At 36.9% G+C, this 16733-nt stretch overlaps 2 long non-coding RNA genes across 7 annotated transcripts in view; one reads left to right on the top strand and one right to left on the bottom strand.

Annotated features, from left to right (window-relative positions):
- Positions 1–16733, top strand: part of LOC112984399 (uncharacterized) — a 271769-nt gene that overhangs the window by 205568 nt on the left and 49468 nt on the right. The gene's annotated exons all lie outside the window — the stretch shown is intronic.
- Positions 9597–12040, bottom strand: LOC135329729 (uncharacterized). The gene is made up of 3 exons (XR_010391336.1): positions 11997–12040; positions 11229–11404; positions 9597–9736 (listed from the first exon to the last, which is right to left on the bottom strand). It is a non-coding gene; the product is annotated as an uncharacterized LOC135329729 (long non-coding RNA).

Raw genomic sequence — 16733 nt, 5'->3', positions numbered from 1 at the left:
ACCTGCTGCAGACAACCATGCATCTTGCTTCATCCACATACACTTCTTTATGACAAACCCTTTCCTTCTCGAATGCTTGTACATATACTTCCATTTAGACCCTTTCCACCACTCCTCAAGCTGATATAAAGAAAAAGCTGGGTTAATTGTTCAGACAGGCAATCATGAGAACTATATCAATAAACCAACGTCGATAAGTAAACAGAAGGACAGGTGCCAGAGAGGAGATGTGGAAGCGGCTGGGAGTGAGGCTTGTTCTCAAAGCAGCTCCAGCTGCTCAGAGAGATGAGGGAAACGCTGTTACTGAAGTGGATCAGCTTCTGCTGGCACGCTTTACCTCCCTGGGAGTGGGTGCAGCAAGCACCACTCATCTCCCAGCTGGCAACCACACTTCTATACGTGCAGGTCCTGTCAGTATATTGGTGGTATCAAAGAATAAGAAGGTGTTTAAAGGCAAGCTTTGTATATGGCACTTTCTGGGTGAGAGAACGAATGTAACTGCAGTGCTTCCCTGACAGATTTCCACACATTACATTTACAAGAATTATGTTAGTTAACTCATGTTCCTCTGCCTCTTGTCCGGTCTTCTGTGCAAGCCGCAGAAGGAAGCAAGGGAAGAAAGGAGGCAGTATGCCCCTGAGGAGAGCTGCCTTTGGGAGAGGTGCTGTATTTCAAAGTTACTTTTTCCTAAGTCAGAGTCCTGAGTGTGGATGACTCAAGCTGTTTGGGAAAGGTGTTCAGTTGTTAGGCACGCTAGATAAATACCTAAAGAGATACCACTTTAAGTATTTTGAAATTTGTTAATATAATGAGTTCTTACATCTTATTAACTGCTAATCAGCTGCTTAATTAATGTGTTTTGGGTACCACAGGATACCCATGAACTAATACTTCTCCCTCCTTTGACTGCAGTACTTGTTGGGAGAGGACAGAAGACAAAGTAAATAAATGGAATCATCTGTGGGGGGTTGAGGTTTATTGTTGTTCTTTTTTATGAAGGTTGCCATGTCTGACCTTGTTGAACGAGATTCTCAAAACAGTTTCAAAGCCAACTTTCCCAGCGTTTAGAATCAATGATTGGACTCATTTTCAGAATTGGTCTGTGCCAAGTTAGGGACCAGGTATTCAGAAAAGAGCAACTCATCTTGTAATGCAGATGGTCAGATTTCAAAATTACCTAACATGTAATGTGCTGAGCTCTGATTGATGCTATTCCTTTTACTCCAAATTGGAGCTGAGAACATTATGCATACTATACTTAAGAACATCCATCTTTATTCTGAGGAATTCATAATAGTTTTGATGTATCAAAAGTTTCTTATTTTGCTCCTCCTTGATTTTTTTATCTACTGTAAAATATTTATCAAAAATGTTCTTTACAGATTTCTTGGGAAAACTACAATAATGGGACAGATGTAGCCTTGGCTTAACTAGCAAAAGATAGTGGCAAGGAGGGAAAGAGAGCATGTACCCCTGTTTGACTGTTTAATACATTATATGTTGCAGAAAACACTGGGCAGTGCTAATGGTGGAGAGGAGGCAGGAGCCTCTTAGTCTTCCAGGGACTAAAAAAATATTTTATACTGCAGATTAAAGATGACACCTCAGAGGAATTCTTAAATTTAACACAAAATGATGTTTTCCTAAATTCTGTCAAATTAGTGTAATTTTGATAGCTGTATATATATATGTATGTGTCTGTGTGAACTTCTGTTTGCTTGAGAATGTTGGGGAAAAACATGCAAGTTTTCAGTCATTTAATTAATTAGATTTATTTCTTTCAAGCCAGTTGGACTATCTTTTACTTAGCTTTAAATCTTTCACCCCCAGCTTTCATATGTCATCTTGCTATATCCTTTTAAACACATGAACTAAGAACCTTTATTTTTTTTTCATTGTAGCTTTTTAGAAAAATGATGATCTCAATCTGGATCAACAAGAAAAGTGTAAGAGGCAAATAGTGTCTCAGTTCATGTTCCAAGAAATTCTAAAAACGGGCTTAAATATATGGCTTTGTGTTTTTGATTCAGAGTAGCAAAAGCTAAGTTCAGCTAAGTGCTCTGTGGCCTGTAAAAGTAACTCACTGCCCCACAGTAAGAATCAGTGAAGTTAGTCCTGCAATATATTGGGAAAGACGTTTTGGTGAGGTCTAAAGGCAGCATAAAACATTCGTCTGACATTTAACAACCTGCTGAAATAGCAAATGTAACAAGTAAGACTATCAAATTCATAGCAGTGGTATATTACTTATTCGATAACAAAGGCACACTGTATTATGGTGTGGTGTAAATCAATGAGATATTGGTTGAACTTTTCAAATAGAACGCATTTTCAAACTAATATACCTGTATGGTGAAATTGTTTGATCAAATTTCAAAAAATTGTACCTGTTTGTTAAAACCAAATAAAACTGGGAAATCCCTTAGGTTAAGAAAGATATTGGTATATAGATCCCTTGGTAATCCCTTTGTGGTCTTTCTCAGATGCTACAGGGCTTCAAAACAGGACAGTCCTGAAATTAGATCTCTCTGCTTCCAGGACACTTGTTCAAATCTGGCCAACGTTATTTGGGTATAGTCATTACTACCTGAAAATTAGTGATAGTGGGCTAACCTCATTTTTTTCGTTTGAGGCAGATCATCATATCTCAGATACAATCAGTGCAATTGTTTCTGACCTCGACATTATTCACTGGCTATCAGTAGAGAAGTTAGAAGCTGAATGAATAAAAATACTGTCCATTCATTACTATCAATGAGTGATAATAAAGGAATGTAAGACTGGGTAATGTTAGCCCTGTTTTTCCTAATTTAATGTATGTTTAGTCCAAGATTTATTTAAATATTTCTAATTTGTCACAAGAAGTATCCAAGCATACACAGTAGAAGGTTATTTGTAATGAAAGAAAGCCTTATCCTCCTGAATTTCCTTTGTTTACTACCCGTCTTTTTCCACTTTCTTATTCCATAAGGCTCTCTATCCTCATCTTATCTCTCTTTGCTACATTAAAGGCCTTGTGCTGTGGATTTAATTTATACCATCACAAAATCTTATAGATTCAGATCCATAGGATTTTGTACTCCCTTCAGTGTTGTAAATGACTGAGTAACATAGAATACAAACCATTTGGGCTGGCAGATAGAATGTATGTATTTGTGTCTACTGTTACTAGTTCTATGTAACATTAGTTAGTAGGTCACTAATGTGGGCATAGTTAATTTTTGGGTTTGATTGCTGTGGACATTTTCTTCTCAACTGTCCACAGAATTTTCATTCTGTGGGAATCCATCATTCTTTGATGGGTAATGAGTGATTCAGTAGAAAGAAGCAGGAATAGTTCGGTTTCCCATATACTTCTAATTCAGGTTAGTGGATGAAAGAGAAGAAGCTACAGAACCTCAGAGGAGGGCCCTTAGGAATTAGCTAAGGCCAACTTTCTTATCTGTGATGTTGTTTTTTTCATTATAGCTGACATTTTTGAGGGTGAGCTTTGTTACAGACTATTAGCCTATGGCACTGGGCTGGGAAGATGAGACTTCACTGAGATACAGAACACAAAAAAAGAGTGAAGCATTGAAATTACAGGGTTATTGGTATCTTGTCGTCAAGGTAGCTTGAGGTTGGTTTTGCACTGAGAGGAACTCAGCTTGCTTTTATGTGATACTGCAAAATGAATTCAGTGCCCAGTGTGCCCCAACACTAATTACGAAACTTTCTAAAAACAAAGAAAAAAACCCAAAACAATTCTTTCTAGCTTTCTTTCACCGTTTAACTATTGTCATGCCTCTCTGGAACCACTGTTCTGATTTACACAATTGAGGGCTTTAAATGTGATTGTTTACAGTATGTATCAGTTCTATCCTGGATTTTGTAGATTCATGGAAGGAACAGAAAAGATAGTTTTGCATCAAATCGTTACCTCAGCGATGTTACCTGGGGCATTTAAGAAGAGGCAAGTTCCACATTTTACTGATACTGACTTGGCAGGGAGTAATCCCATGTCAGAAAGGAACTAATAATTGCGTGGATAGCTGTTCGACAGCTTATGAGGTAACAAACATAAGGCAGCCATCACACATTGCCATCTTGTGAAATAAAGGGGGATCCAAGAAAGGAAATTTCTAGGAATATTTATGAAGAACCTACTGAGCAACCTTCAGGCAACTTTGTTCAGCCTTCCTCAATAAATGCATTAAGGAGATTAAGCCAGCAAGTAGATACCTGCTGTGTGGAGGAGGCCTATAGTCAATAGGAACAGGAAAGAATTCAAAATTATCTTGGCAAATATTGTATGGGAAAAAAAAATAGAATACTGCCCAGTATGAGTATATTGAAGGTATTGTGTTTAGGCAGAAACACAGGATGTGGAATAAATGGCTTGGTAGCAATTTGCATCTGAGGGTTGTAGTAAGTCATAAATTTAATGCGAGTCATCAAAAGCATTGTGTTGCAAGTGAAATAGGTGTTCTAAGGAATGTATCAGCATATGCATATCCTAGACTTATGAAATATTTTTCTGCTGTGCTTGTAGCTGCAAAAGCTTCACCTGTACTGCTATGTCCAGTTTTGGTTCCTGAGTGTTAAAAAAGTGTGAATCAATAGAAGAATTTACGCATATTTGAAGATTTGTCTAAAACCTCGTTAGTTTTCTCTCTTTGAAGTTGAATGACTCAGTTCTTCAGCCTATACTCATAGCTGTGTTTTCTAGACCTCTAACCTGTTTTTCTCCTCTGAACTAAGCTTTTACATATGCAAAAAAGTTGCTGTAAAAAGAAGGCAATAATCTACGCTCTGTGTCAATGGTGAATTGAACAGGCAATATTGGATTTATCCTGCAACAAGGAAAATTCAAACTAGTTACTACAGAAATCTTTCAGAGATAACGATAGTGATGCACTGGAATAGATTACCTGGGAGGGGTTTGGGATCCCTGTAGTTGGAAGTTTTTAAAAAGACAGTCTAGAGAAACATTTATCACGACTGATATGTTTGATCTTGCCTTGGAACAGAGGGTGGATTAAATGACCTCTTCAGGCCCCTTTCAGTCCTGTTATGAATCTATAAAATCGTGTTTAAGCTCCCGGGGAAAAAAAGAGCTGTTCAAGCATGAAGAATCTTCCACAAATGATCTTTGATATTTTCATTGATAACACTTTGGAAGAGGTATCAGTGTATGGCTAGGAATAGTGAGATAAAACTAACAGCTAACCAAACTAACATTAATCTGTAGTTTCTTAAATCATAATCCTACATAAGCACATTTCTAGGTTACTTCTAGGCACTGTGACTTAAAGCTGCTTGTAGAATACAAAATTAAGATTATGTATTTGCAGAATGAGGGTCTTAATTTGAAAAGATAAATGACATTTCTTTATCCTATTGCCACAGAACTGCTGCTAGTCTCTCTAAGATTGTAAAGAGTGTTTATTGATAAACTTGACTCAGACTGGAAAATGGTATAGATATAGAATGACTATAGTAGACTAGAGGACCATATCACTTGTATAGGAAAAAGTCAATGCCCTTATTTCTTGTCTCTACAAAGACAGCTGAAACTTGACTTGAAAAGAATTTTACTACAAAAGTGTGCTCACTAAAGGATCTCATTTCTTCTAAAGTTCTCTAGAGCAATGGTTTTCAACCTTTTGCAATGTTAAGACCCTTAAAAAAATTCAGCTGAAAATGTTGACTCTGGTATGGTGAACTTAAGCCTACTGACAGAAAGTTTAGTACTAAGGGAACTGCAATAGTAAATAAATAAATAAATAAGAGCAGGCTGGGCTCACAGCTGTCTGCATCACAGGTCAAAAACCCCTACTGTAGAGCTGTGCTATACATAGAGATGAAGTGGAATGTCTATGACTAGTCAAAGGAAAAAAGCCAAGATCTTCTCACAACAGCTGTAGGGATACTACTTTATTTACCTTGCAGATGAAAGAATCTTTTATGGGAAGAATTGTTAAATTAAAGCCAACCTCCTGCTCAAAGCAGTCAGCTATGAGGAAGTCAGACCAGGTTACTCAAGGCTTTGTCCAGTTTGGTCTTCCACATCCTCCAAGGACAAGGACTGCGCAACCTCTTTGGGGAACATGTTCCATTCCTTGACCATCATCATGGTTTTACAGGGATTTACCACCTTCACACTCTCTTTTTTTCCAAGAGTGAAATGAAATTGTTTCCTTAGGAACAACGGTGTCCATGCAACACCAGCAACTGAAGTTCTCTGTGTACTTTGGAAATATTAACCTTTGTTAACAAATGGTTGTGACTTTAGTCTTTCAACTACCTTGCCCTAATCTTTAAAAAAGAGTGACAATGCTTACTTGCTTTGAGTATTTTTAGAACCTTTGGTGAAAGCTGTATTTATGTTAATTAAGATTAATCTCTTACAAATAAGGATAAAGTCCTGATATCCCTTTTTACATTTGAAATATTAAAAACCGACAAAGTAGTAACTCAAGGACTAATTCAATAAGAAAATGCAACTCCTATTATCTCTTACTGAATTAAAGAACATTGGAACTATCAAAAAGATTCATCTACTATGTTGAAAAAGGCATTATACATTCATCCCATTGAAAAGAATTGTGCTATTGAATTTCATGGCTTTCAAATAAGTTGGTTCTGGAAATAAAATTAAGTATCAGGATATAGGAAGAAAAAGAGCTCGTTTTGTATCATCAAAATGGAAAAACAACAAAGAATTGAGTACACTCCCCACACATGTGAAAAGCTTTTTCTAAACAACTAAATTAATTCATCTCTACAAGGAAACAGAGAGATAAATGGTTCCTATATCTTCAAAGACAACAACTTTGTAATAACTAGTATTCTTGAAAGAAAATTGATTATCATTCTTTTTCAAAGAGTGTAATATAATTTTGGAGAATATTCTTTTTTCTGAGTAATTTGCATAAAATATTAATTTCAAGCAAATTACTAAAAGAATCTCTCAAATTCTGATTCAATGTTCCTATCAATCAAGAATTTAAATGAATATGCTATGAATAAACACATGCAAATCATACACATGCTGCAGAAGAGCAAAACAGTTATAGAATGGTACAGTGAGGAAAGAGTAGTACTGAGTCGATATTTAGCCTTGCACAAGTGTAAGATGCTGCCTGGTGCTCAAGTCTGCTTTTTATACTATCCTTACAACTGTATGGTGTCACAGAAAAACACAAAATGCAAAATTTAATGGATGCCAACCTGCTGAGCTTTGTCCGCACATACACCATTCATATCAAAAGGAGCTTTGCTGTTCAGCAGATTTAAGAATCAAGCTAGAAAAATAGCTTGAAAGGAAATCTATTATGTATTATAGCTCACCTGGTAGCTATGTGGACAAGCTATTCTAAGGAGCTCTTCATCTTGCCTAGGAATCAAAATCTTTTACTGAAGATGATTAAGGCTTTTAACTGCAGACATCCGTGGCCCGAAGAGTGGTTTCTCCAAACTGTTCAGGTTGCGTTAAAGATATTTTTGGTTTGGAAGAACTCTTCTAATCCCTTGTAAATCAAGCACTGATCTTCCATCTTCCTATAAAGAATAGCAGGACAAATGTCCTATTTGCTGCCAATTCTGCACTGGCAGTGTGCTCACTGCTGCACAAATGGTAAAAGACGTCTGACCTTCTTTATTCGTTAGCAACTGTTCAAAGCACAACTGTAAAGCCCCCTTGCAACACTTAACAGGGCTTTTCTATCACGTGCAACAGGTTCAGAAAGTAGCAAAAAGTTTTCTTGTTAGCTGAAACAGCTGTGATACGCTGCACTGGATTTGTTGTGCCCTAATTCTCCTGCATAAAACACGTGGAACATGCTACCTTTGATAACAATCTCACTCTTTAAAAATAGCTTAGCATATGACTTAATGTGTTATCTTCTTTGCCTCATTGCTAATGTTTGTATCCTTTTCTGGAATATATATGAGCTTTTAAATTATTTATGATAGCAAATGTTACTGAGAATGATAAGAAGCACAATGGCAGACTTTGATAAATAAAATGACTATATTTTTATTGTTTTTGTCTCCTAAGAATCACATGACTAGAAATTTATGTTGTTTTGCTTATTTTGCTAGTTAGAAGATAGAGAAGTTAAATGACTTTCCCAAGGAACGCTGTATCAGAGCTACAACTAGACTGCAGTTTTGCATACACTTGCACATGTGACTAATTTTATCGTAGTAAAATGAGGCATTTGCCTAAGTATATTCAGTGTCCTTATAAAGTAAATCTTCTTTGATTTGGGCTTTTGTGTTAACTCAAACAGTAATACAAAGTAGCAGAGGGCGACCTTAAGAATCCTCTCAATCTACACTTGCATTTGCCCTTATTTTTGTCTACATCCTTGGGTCCAGTGTGAGAAAACAATCAGTCTTCAGCAGCTCTGACAAACAGAAAGCAAATGGGAAAGCACTCTTATGTCTTACAGCTCATGGGTTTTATACACTAATATTTTTTAACCTCTGTGTAAATAAGCTTTGAGATAAAGGAAAAAGAACCTTTTTTTTTTTACTTCTCTGATAATTAGATTTGGAGCCAGGGAGACTTACCTGTAGAAAATAAGAGGATAAATGAGTTTCAACCAGCATTAGGAGACTGCAGTTGAACTGGGTTGCTGATCAGGAGAATAAAGTCACTAGCTGATTTCATACTTAACGGAGAAAGTGATCCAAGGAGTCTTATTTCTTCTCTTTGCCCTGAAGTGAACTGGTGCTCCAGTCACCATGATAGAGACTACCAAAGCAACCCTCATTCAGCATCTTTGCTCATCTGGCAGAAAGGCTGATGTATGTTGGGCTAGGATTTCCCCCACCGTGACATTTCTAGGAGTGTAAAACATAACAGATCAGCTCCACGTGCTGAGACAGCTTGTGCAATCAACCTTTGTAGTCTTGATGGGTGCATGGCATTTAGCTCTATTGATCAGTGACAAAATAGCGAGGAAAAAAGGCATTAAGATACTTGTCAAAGCCCTAGAGGATTTCTTTTTTCCTTCTGATGGCAACATTTAAGGGGAGAACATCTGCAATGCAATGGAGAAAATGATGTAAAGGTATAACTTGTTTAAAAGATATTTGTGCTCTTAGGTTGCTCTAAGAAAAAGAATTTTGAAAACTTTTAACATGCCAGCAACCTGAAGTGTCATCTGTCATACTGAGTCAGGTTGAGGAAAACATCTATTTCCTGATAGCATTTCATATTTTTCTCTATACAATCTCAACAAAAACATTCTTGGCAAACATTCATATTCTGCATTGTTAAAGTGAAATTTTTGCATAACTGCAAGGCAAGCTATACATCTTTGTAATCTCAGACAATCCAGTTTCAGACATATGTCCCCAGTGAACGGCAAGCTGCCACCATCCTCCTCCTCTCTACCCCTCCCCTCAACTGCCAAACAGTAGATTCTTGCTGTATAACCAAAAATCAGGGCTGGGTGCTGTCAAACTTACTATTTCTAGTGATAAAACCAACACATATGGCAGTGGAACTTTAGACCAACTATCTATCTATTTTTTCATGCTCTTGAGGAAGTTCTGTGTTTCTGTATTTCAAACATATATATATATATTTAAATCTCTGCTCACAAACTTTATTAGGAAAAGATGCCGTCGTTCACATCACTGAGCTTCATTTTGACTTCTTAACCGGTTGGTGGGGTTGCTTGCTGCAGGCTGGTGGTACATCTGTTAGGTCATACCAATCTCACTTGGTAGGGCCGCGGACCTGATAACATAGAATGCACAGCAGTGGATAACCTTGTCCATTTTAGTAGCTGATGATTAAAGAAGTGGCTGGAAATCAAGGTGTAGGAGGAAGTATTGAAAGCTATCAAAATTGACAGCCTATGCATAACCTTAGCACAGAGCTCATAAGAAATAATCAATGCCTTCACTTTAAAGACTGTGACTACTGCTTTAAGGAACCTATCCCAAGCGGGAAGAGAGGAGGGAAAGACCCTTGCGTCCTTAGGTGAGCAGACGGGCTGAAGAGCTGATGTGCTGCCTGCATTTAGGAACACATAGATTAACACCTGGTGTAGATATTTCAGTCATTTGCCGTAAATTCTGAAATGTTGTTTGCTAAGTGATCCAGTATGTTTAGACACTAAGTATCAATTGTAACTCAGATATACCTCTGGAGCAGTTATTCTGTGTCACAAACTTAAAATGAATAGCTTAGCACTTACTGTTTTACAGATTGTGGGTGTTTTTCATGTTAAAGGTTTTATATCTAGCATGCGTGTATATGGTAATCCCTGTATCTACATAGCTTCCTGGCAGCAGTTTAAGTAGCATGATTATCATTCTCTCATCATTCCCAGACAAATTCCCAGGCAATTCCCAGGGAAATGAGGGAGGGAGAAGAACAAAATGAGACATATTTTCTTCGTCTTTATATGCTTTTTTTCTCTACTTTTACGTTTATCTGCTTTTGCAAACAAAGATCTTAGATGAGAGCAGCCAAAATGAACAAAACTCTTCTTTCTTTTTGCAGCCTAGAGCACTCGTGTTTTCTCCTCTCTTTTGCAAACATGAGACTTTCTTCACTTTATACAGTGTTTGCACAATAAAAACAACTTTTATTGTAGAACTTTAATGTGTTATGATAGCAGTTCATATTAATAGCTGCTTTGCCTGCTGTATCTCAGAGTTGCGTAAGTGTGACTCAGTAGATTTATAACTAGCCAAAATGTTCACAGTTTGGGATTTTCTTTCCTGTCTGCAGGTAATTTTTGTAATTAACTAAAGGGAGAAGTAAAGTTCTTCTTACGACTTCAGGAGAATTAAAAAAGAAAAAGATTACAATGTTCAAAGGTTTCCAGCAAACATAGTAAAGTAATGAAACTTGATATTGAAATATTCCTTGGAGAAGACTAGTTCTATTGCTTAGTCTGAAAAAAGAAATACTGAAGTTAAGGAATTTCTTTTTTATTTTGTAGGCTGCAAGAAAATAGCTCCTAAAATAACTGTGCACATCTTTCACATGCTCTGGAAATCTTGGCACTTCCCAGCTAAAATTGTTGTTCTACTTTTCTTGTTATTTATTTACTTGTTTGCTTTATTTAAAAAAAAATCCAGTGTCATTGTAACCCTGGGTGCCTTGGCAGAAGAGGGAGGATTGCAAGCATCAGAAGTGCCAGAGAATAGCAGTCATTTCTCTCCCTGGCCCTCACTAAGTGCATTCTTAGACGTGCAAGGCATTCTTAGATGGCTACCTTTTCTGCAGAGAAAATGACACACGTATAGATGAGTGTAACCTTCTGCCAGCTGTTACCCACAGCTGAATTTCTACTTCTGACTCCTGGAATCTGAAATGAGCTTGCCCTTGCCATCTTCATGGGTAGCTTTTCCACCTCTCTTCTCCACCCTTGGAGTGGCACACGTTTTATTTCTGGCAAAGAGAAAAAGCAGTCAAAAGGGATTTGGAAAGGACATTCCCATTAAATAAAAGAAACTGAATTACCAAAGACAACACAGCAGATTTTGGTGAAGGTAGCAATTTGAAATAATTATATAATTACAACAGTTAAGCACTTCCAGCTTTCACTTTCCACCCACGCATCCATCCACACATGAATATAGTAGCTTTTTGGCAGTGGGGCTGATATTGTGAAACCCGGTGAGTCCTGGCACCATGAACCTGCTATGCAGACTGCCAGTCCCACAGCTATGCTCTGTACAAGGAACAGAAGGTGCCAGTGGGGACTAGAGAAATCGGGATCCTTACACAGAATTCCAGCTTCCTGGGAAACTTTATTCTCCTAGAGCAGCCTTTGGGCTGAAGTGTAGTTGTATTCCCAAACCAAAGTCTAGCATTGTAAAGATGAGGATGATCCATTTCCTCCCTGAGGTATTCAATATAATTCTTGTACAGTATACAGTATTCTAATATTGTGTATTGATTTAATGATAAAAAAAATTACAACCTACTCAATAGGTAGAATAATGAGTACTCTCTATTAAGATATGAAAACTAGGCTTACCAGATTTGACTGCTAAAGGGTAGAATTCTCTGCTCCCGCTCTTTTGACTCTGAAGTTGCATGTGATCATGAAATCAGAAGTAGTGTTTGCTAAACATTAATTAAGATTAGGTAACTCAACAGCTTACTACTCATAAGACATGAGAGAAACAGGTGTCAGCTCTTCTCATTGTGGATAATAGCCCATTGTTTGATTGATGGCATATAAGAAATAAGTGACATATGGAGTGTAATTGCTATACACCTAAAAGGTTAGGCACTTATTGGATTTAGAGTAAAGTCTCTTGAATTGGTTTATTTGTTATCACAAAGAATGTCAGACAAATAGCAGTGTTCTTTGCTTTTTACTTCAGAGCAGATAATAGAAAAAATCTTTAAATATAACTGTCTGCTGCAGGTCTGAAATACTGTGCCTACATGAAAATGAAAACAAACACATGCAACCATGGCAATGATGAATGCACATGTTGCACTGCCCTGAAACCCAGAAATGAAAATGCACATATCGAATCAAATGATTCTAGTGTTAGCATGAACTACGCATAGGAATCATTTCCCAAATAAGGAAAACAAGGAATATTTTATTATTGTATAGGTCCATCTGACTTTGTCACTTAAAGGAATAAACCTAGGTTTATTGTAATTATATCTTCAATTGAAAATGTACCAAAGAGTTTAAAGCTCTATGCAGTTTTGATTTGAAGAAGATCATATAGTGTGCTGAATATGTTTGAATTAAACATACACCAAAGAAAACTTGATTGGTTACGTTCTAATGCTTACTGTAATCAATAAATATCAAAATGTAATTATTTCAACACATAAGTAAAAATAAATTTAGTCATATGCACATGTATACTAAATGAATATATCCAACATGACTTTAATTTTAAACTACTGTATGTTAAACATTTATCTTAATTACTACAGCAAATCCTATAATCTTACTCCTTATGAACAGTACCTTAACTTTCCAGTACATAGTTTTCTGCCCTACCATTAGCTTGTGTGACTATTCTGTTGTTAGTAGGTCCTGCTTGCTCCAGTGCTGACCCTTAGGTGCCAAAGACTAGGGAATGCCTGTGTATTGCTCAAGGCAGGACTCACAATTCAGGTTGTTCTGGAACTCCATCTTTATCTCAGCTCATTCAGAGAATTTGCAGAAAAGATTTGGATGAGAAATGACTATAGATCTGCTAGTCATGGAGAGAACATGCTTGTGTCTTGTGGCCTGCTTTATGAAAGGAACCCTAATGCAAATAGAAATTAACTTTTCTGTTTTAAAATGCATCACAGATTTCAAAGGATTAGAGCTCCAGTTCATTGTTCTTGTAACAAAACTCATGCAGAATTACCCAGTCTTGTAGATCTTTATTCACTGTGGACAATCATTCTTCTGTGTTCTACGTATGTGTGTGGGTATTCTCTCACAAAAAAAACACAGTAACTCAGCATCTCAGTTCCAAACATTTAATGTTCCTTCTACACTCCCCTTGGAGCATATGGCTCCTGGAACAATAATGACTATGTGTCTACAAATCACAGTACTGTAAAGAACTGCAGAGGATGAAAAACAAGAATTCCCAACTTGCCACTCAGCCTGTGGCCCATTTTCTCTTGCTATTTGATCACGCCTGAATAATTAATGTGTGACTGGCAAGGAAATATCTGAGGAAACAAACTCAACATAATTTAATTATGGAAAAATCATTATTCAAACATATGTTTTCTATACAAAACATGGAAAAATTGACGTTGTAGTAAGCTCAACTAATTGGTCATGGTGATGGGTTTGTGGATATTACTTCCTCCTGATATATGTTTGGGAATTTTTTGTTTTTAATCAAAAAATATGGAATTTCTCAGATTGGCTGGCCAATTGTCAATGCTTCGTTCTGTAGTTCCAAAGTATCATACAGATTAGTAAGTGCAGGGGGCTGAATATTATTCTGTCATCTTCTGCTGGCTTAAAGAGACTTGAACAGAGTCTGGCTGGCTTGAGGGACCAGCAGACTCGTATCCTTATATCCAAAGAGCACTGCTGAGACACGAGGGCAAATACAGAGCCCACTACACACAAACATGCCTTCTGGAAGAAAGTATATGCATGATTACTATGAGAGCTAAGCAATAAAAAGGCTGAGTGAAATATCGCATCACTAAAATGCATAGAGAAAGTCAGTGTGATTTTTCTGGTGCCAGGATTTCATTTTAATTCAACAGAGGTTTCTAGAATGAGAAAAAAGGTCAGATACACAAACCTGCATAAAGCATGAATATAACATATTTTAATCAAAACTTCTTTTCATTGGCCTGATTTTCCTAAAATTTAACATGGACACAACTGTGGTCCTTGTACTCAGAAAATCATGATTGAAATAAGACTTACAAAGTGTAGGTGCCTTTCTATAGCTAATCAGAAATATTTTCTGAATCTGTAAAAAATTAAGCTGAAAACTTTGTAAGAAAGCTTTTTGAAGTATTTCTAAATGATTGCCTGAAGTTGGAGGCAAAACTGTTACTTTATGAGCAGCAGTCCTGATCTTCCAGCATCAAATGGAGGTAACCAAAAAGGGCTTAAACAGACATTACCACGAGTCATTTTGCCAGCTCGTCCCTCTAACACACAGTATGAGATTGAATACTCAAGGAACAGGTAGTTACGGGTTGAATTATATCTAACATTTACTTTTCTGTAAATGAATCTCTGTGATAATGTCTGTTTTTACAGAGTTCACTGAGATGAACCTGATGTTATATTGAGGTTACATTTAGCTTAACATCATTGTCCCCTTTCCAGTCAAATGGAAAAAAATAGTAAATCTTGTCTCTCTTGTTTTAAGTCAGACAGGTAAATCATAGTTAAATAATATGCTGCAGTGTTTTTTAAACAGTAACTTCTTAGCTTTTTCATACCTATGAATAACGATGCTAAAATCATCAGGAAAATCAGTCACTTGGGGGTAGAATAAAATACCACTATCATCACATGCACTACAAAACTCCTAGGTTCTTACCAGAAAGTTATGGGATCATTCAGAGTCTTTGCATCTTTGATGGAGTAATTCAGATGTATCTGCACACAGAGGTTATGTTGACTCCATTGGGATTTGTCATATCATTTTGTAATTTTGTACTACAGCTGCAACAAACTCTAAGCTGTGGTACAAGCTCTTCAAAGCACACAAGCTGTTTGCTTATGTGGTTCTTGCTATTTATTTGGTATGAATACTTCTGATCATAAAGCCGAATGCTCCCATCAGGCATACAGTTATAAGTGAGTCTAAAATGATTCTTGCAAATGATTGCAAGAGCATGTCAGTGACTTGCCCACAGGAAAGTCAAGTCAAATTGTTCCCAAGATGGTATCCAACAGAGCTGAAGGAATTGAAATGTTCAGAGTGAGATCTACAAATCCCTATTTCATTTTCATGAGTATTATGAAGATCTGTTTGACCCTCACTGAAGTATTTCCTGAGAGCACTTTACACTGCAGAACACCTTGTGGGTGTCATCTGCTCTGATGTACAGAGCATGCTGAAAAGAACCAGTCTTCCTAATCTTAGGCTGGTGTTTTGCTAGCAGTGTCCTACTAAACACTTGCCTTCCTGCCAGAAGGAACACCACCACACCAAGATATCAGCCACCATTTTCCATAGGTGTCTGCTCATAATTTGGGTTTATGTAAAGGTACAGAGAAAAAAATTACGGGAACTCAAACACATATGTCCAAAATTACACATAAAAATTATCTTCTAGGAATAATACGTTCTTTCTTACTAGAACAACCTTAGCTGTATTTTATGATTATTTCTTCAGCAGGATGTGGAATTTTAAAAATTACCTCACACTTGTGCTCAGCAGGTGACTTTTCCAAGCTTGCACATCTCTTCCTTCAGATTTGCTTACCATAACCCTGCCAGAGTCCATCTGGAATCTTGCTATAGGAACCCTTCTCTTTTGTAAGTGAAAGAAGAGAACTTCTCAGCACTTCTCATTTTATTTTATCTTAATTCACACACAAAAAAGGATTCTGAAGGTAAAATTATGGCTTTGTACTGACACAACTTCCAATAAAGCAGGGATAACGGTGATAATGAGAAAATAAAAGGGAACAGATACTGAACAGATTCAAAAGAAAGAAAATACACAAATGTTCTAAACACCCATCAAACAACACAGGGCATACTGAATCCATCTCTCTCCCTCTCTTCTTTTTTTAAAGTCATTCTAAACCACAATCGATGACTAGCAATTCCTGTTCCACATGCCTGTTTCCCAATAATGCCCCAATTTAGCTCCCAGAAACTTAATTTTTATGGAATAATATATTGTTCTTTTTCTTTACTTACAAAATTGCAAGACGTGCCAAAGTTAAAGCATTTGATCAGTTGGAACAGAGTAATAGTAGACTCTGTTCATTGATGTTTTCTTAGAGACAAATTCTAGTGACACAGATAAAGTCACTCTAACCTCTCATTCTGTCTAATCTAATCGTCACTTTTATTTGATCACTATTGCCATGGTATTTGAGAAACAACCAAAAATCAAAAATAAGAATACTTCAGCATCTGCCCCCCTTCTGACCTTCCCAGCAGCTCTGTTGCTTAATTAAATTTCTGAAGAGCTTTCTGGGAGGAGTGACAAGAGCCATACCAAGAGAAAGGCAAGTTGCAGAGAAGATCTTGCATTTAGTTCTGAGTTTATTAAGTGTTGTTCCCATGTGCAAAGAGATCCT

The sequence above is a fragment of the Dromaius novaehollandiae genome, chromosome 13 (assembly GCF_036370855.1).
Source record: "Dromaius novaehollandiae isolate bDroNov1 chromosome 13, bDroNov1.hap1, whole genome shotgun sequence".
NCBI classification, from domain to species: Eukaryota; Metazoa; Chordata; class Aves; order Casuariiformes; family Dromaiidae; genus Dromaius; species Dromaius novaehollandiae.
Note: the sequence above shows the minus strand (reverse complement) of the source record. Positions and strands in the feature narration are given on the sequence as shown.